Source organism: Hyalella azteca, unplaced genomic scaffold (genome assembly GCF_000764305.2).
Source record: "Hyalella azteca isolate HAZT.00-mixed unplaced genomic scaffold, Hazt_2.0.2 contig14130, whole genome shotgun sequence".
NCBI classification, from domain to species: domain Eukaryota; kingdom Metazoa; phylum Arthropoda; class Malacostraca; order Amphipoda; family Hyalellidae; genus Hyalella; species Hyalella azteca.
Window position 1 is genome coordinate 104,470 of NW_025944025.1, and position 4,105 is coordinate 108,574.

Below are 4,105 nucleotides of genomic sequence, written 5' to 3' on the forward strand. Positions count from 1 at the left end.
ACTGCTGTCAAGGCTATGTTCCTTGTTGCGAACCGATTGTTGCATCCAGTCGCTTATATTGAAAATAAAATGATTTAAGCAAGTATTTCTTGCATCAGAGATAATTCAAAGTTTGCTAATGTTAACAGCATTATAATACATGCAGAAACGTAAATTTTTTTAGAGATATTTAAAATTTAGGCTCTATGACTTGTAAGTTGTATACTATACAGTCGAATGAGTCGATAGGATTTCAAGTGGATGCATTCAAATTCAAATTCGGTCCACCACGCCCCACGGCCAGTGTAGCTGTCAGCTGACTTTCTTCAGAAGTGCAAAAGCTTTTGCCGGTGAAGGTGTTTTACGATCGGTCCGTAAAGAAGCGTTGATCGGTTCAAAATGACATAAGAACAGGTTCTTTTGAATAACCTATGGATTGCCACCATGAATGCTGGTATCCATGATACTTTACTGGTCTACTTATAGGACTCAAAAATGAACTTGAGGGAAATTCTAAAAAACTCTCTGCTTTGCCACTATGACCATGAATAACTAAAAAACCCTTAACCTATCACAAGGTGTAGTTATCTAAGTTATGCAATGGGCTTCTAAGCTACAACTCAGACATTTTGCATCTAACATAGTTTTCTGTACAGATTACTTTAGAATTTTAGATGAGCGCCTTGTGCTTGCAAATCATGGTATAGATGATACAGGCTTTTTAGTGATTTCGGTCCTGTCTTACCCCATCTGACTATATTACTTTTAAGCTAAGAACATTAGGTAAATAGGTAATTATTTCGAAAGAAATCTCATTATTTTATCACGTATATGACGGCCTCCAAAGATCTAGAATCCGCTGTTCCGGACACACAAATGAGCGATTTAATTTTTTGAAATGTTGAAAACTGACGATATGAATCATGGTTAAATTTTAAAATCACTTTACTGATATTATGTTTTACATAGATTTTATGCTTTTTTTATACATTCCTGCTCCGGGTGCTAGCGCACAGGAAGGTATGACCACCACTTCTGGAAGTGGTGGAGGACACTCAGGACACTGACAGTAGATTGCGAAAAAAGTTTACGTATCTTTTATTTATTAGTAGAAATACTTGCAGCTCTCCTGATTGTACAACTAAAAAATCTATAAGACCTTTCCATTCTTGCTAATCCCCACAAATCTCATTAACACGGAATTTTTGGAGAATGAACAATCTATATTTCTTTTCACTAAGACACCGAAAAAGTGTACATCTCTAAATCGAGTTTTTGCACTGTACTGTGAGCTAAACTGTGAGCACCCACTTAACTTGTTCGTTGCTCCATCTAAAAAATATGGGTCTCTTGAATCAAGCTAAGTGACGTGAAGATCAGGTTATGTTTAAAGAGTTTCTAAGTGTTTAAAACGCTAAACCAGGTGGCCCTGAAAATATTTGAACGTGAAGATCCCGGCCGCTCAATCGAGCTCTGGAATTTTGTGTGCAGACATTAGGCTGTGTAACCTTGGACAAATATGTGTGGGGCGAAAACTAAATAAATTCAATTGAAGGGCAGAAGCTAAATGAGGAGAACAAATCGAGTAGGATTTATTATTAAGTGAATTCTAATGAAGCCATTAGCAACGAAAATTCATTATACATTTATGACCGAACAGTATGACATATCATAAATGATTCTTTTCCGTTCCATCCCGGCCAAAGCCACAGCCGTCCCATCCCATTCGAAACCACAGTGTTTCCAATCCAGTGATGAATTGAAACTAAAGGGCCAGAAAATAATGCTTTTGTTTCTCCCTTAAAAGGAGACCGTTCTGGGCCTCAAGGATGAGGAGTGCCTTTACATTGACGTATTGACGATGATTGTTGCTCTTCACGGTCGAGATGGTCGATTTTCTCTGAGATTCTATCATTTGAAGCAGCTAACTCTCAGCTTATTGGGCGAAAGACATATTCATTGCGGTAAGCTATAAATATAACAAAATAAAACGCAGGTAATTATTCAACTGTATTGGAGCATTCGAAACATGAAATATGTAGAGTAAAAATGCGCAAAGCAATTCAAAATATTCCAAAATTAATACAAAAATTTTAAGGAGGACATCAAACAACGAGAGTGCTTCTGGGCGGGAAAAGTTCAACTGTATATAACAACTTCGTTTGTACTTGGTTCAACACTGCGATATGTCGTTATCAACCATGATTCTCTTCCTAGAGCATTTCTTACTAGATTCTTACTCTGAATATTCTCAATTTCCAGCCTTCAAAACTAGAGCTGGCCATGCGCCCCTATCAGAAAACGTGCCCATCTCAGCGCAATTTTTCGTTCTGACCGTAGATTGGAATCTTTCAACATCAAAGGCGTGTCAGGCATGCCGGGTAACATTAAGCAGACAAAAGAGAAAATCATGACACATCCTAGGCAAGTACACAGAGGCGCGTAAAGATTAATAGAAACTATTCTACAAGAATTTGCGCTGGACTCAAGTTCACTTGAATTTAATTCCCTTACATATTAAGAAAAGAAGATGAGATTCCTTCCTAGACAGACCTATTAGCTATCGTCCGATATATGTTGCAGCTGAAAATTTATTAAAGCACTCGAGATCACAAAATTTCGTTTCGAATCTTGCAATAATTGAAATCTTGGAAAAGATGAAGGAAAATAATTTCTTTCGTGATGCATTTTGAATTTGATCTCTAGAATATTTGTTCCGCATTTAATCTATTGAAGATATTTTCTAATACCTTGTCGCACGGAAAAAAATACCTGTTTTGTACGAATATTGCATTGAATGTATTATTGAATCAGGAAATATTACGACTCAGAGGACAATTAGCAAGAATATCGAGAAAGGTTAAAGGAAAACGCATTTTAAGCATCAGAGTCAGGTCGAATGCCGGCCTCACTTGAAGCAATTTATGTGCCTAAATTGGGCCAAAGCTGACTATTCTTTGACATTTGCCGCTTCATTACTGTTTGATAATTACCTCTTTTGGGTGCTCATGGCGGCTCGTGGCAATGATAGCGCTCATTTTTGGTGATTTATTCTCTGGCAATTGCTAGGAAAGAGGCTCTGTACTCCTCTCGTTCATATCGGTCTTCAACAACGGGAAGATCGTGGTAGATGAAAATGGATCTTAAATGCAATTTGAAGTGAGAAATGTTCACAAATTTAGATGGCAGTCGAAAGAAATTTGGTAGTCAATTTTGAGAAGCAAATGACATCTGAAGGCAGATTTGTGTAAATATTGGACGTTCATTGTGCCCAATAAAAAGAATAATTTACCGGTTAAATATAAATAGAAAAGTCATCAATCACAATGGATTGAAAATATTAAACGTATATAGCGATTTCCTATAATCCGTTTAAAAATAAGCGGTGGTTTCATCACGATGGTTTATCAGTACCCAGTCAGAGTCTAGTAAATGATTAGAAATAATATTTATCACATTAATCGCCAGGATTATTTTCGATTTTAGATAACTTACTAAGAAAGCGTATTCCAGCAACATTTCATCGAGCCAGCCGTTTTTTGTCACGCAGGCCATCTATAGCAATATTTAACATTAACACTAGGGGCGGAACAACCATAAGCATTTCTATTGTTGCAATATACGCTAGAATCAGCAGAGGCTGCAAGTATTGCTATAAACGCTACTAACGACAGCAGCGTTATTTTAACAGCGTAATTAAATCACTATACCTCTGAAAGCGGCACTCGGCCAGTGTTGCTATAGATAAAATAGTATTATAATCAACTCGTTATTGACGAGGAGATTCGGTACCCGGGTAACTGAACTATTTATTCAGTATTGCTTTAGTACAAACCACGTTGTACGAGTAACAGTATATTATGTTCAAATCATTTTCACAAATTTGTAATGGAGCAATAAATAGTTTGAAGGCATGCCATGATGCCCGGCCTCCCTTATATACATTATTCGTACAGTACGCGCACTGACAGCGGAAAAAAGGAACAAGAATTGGAGTTGCCGAGGCAGACGACTCCTGGTGAGCGTTGCAGCTGCGGCCTTCACGTTGTCTCGATCTCGTTTAGGGATCCGAGAAAATTGGACGGCGCATACGACATTCAGTCGTCCCATGCATGGCCCTCATGTT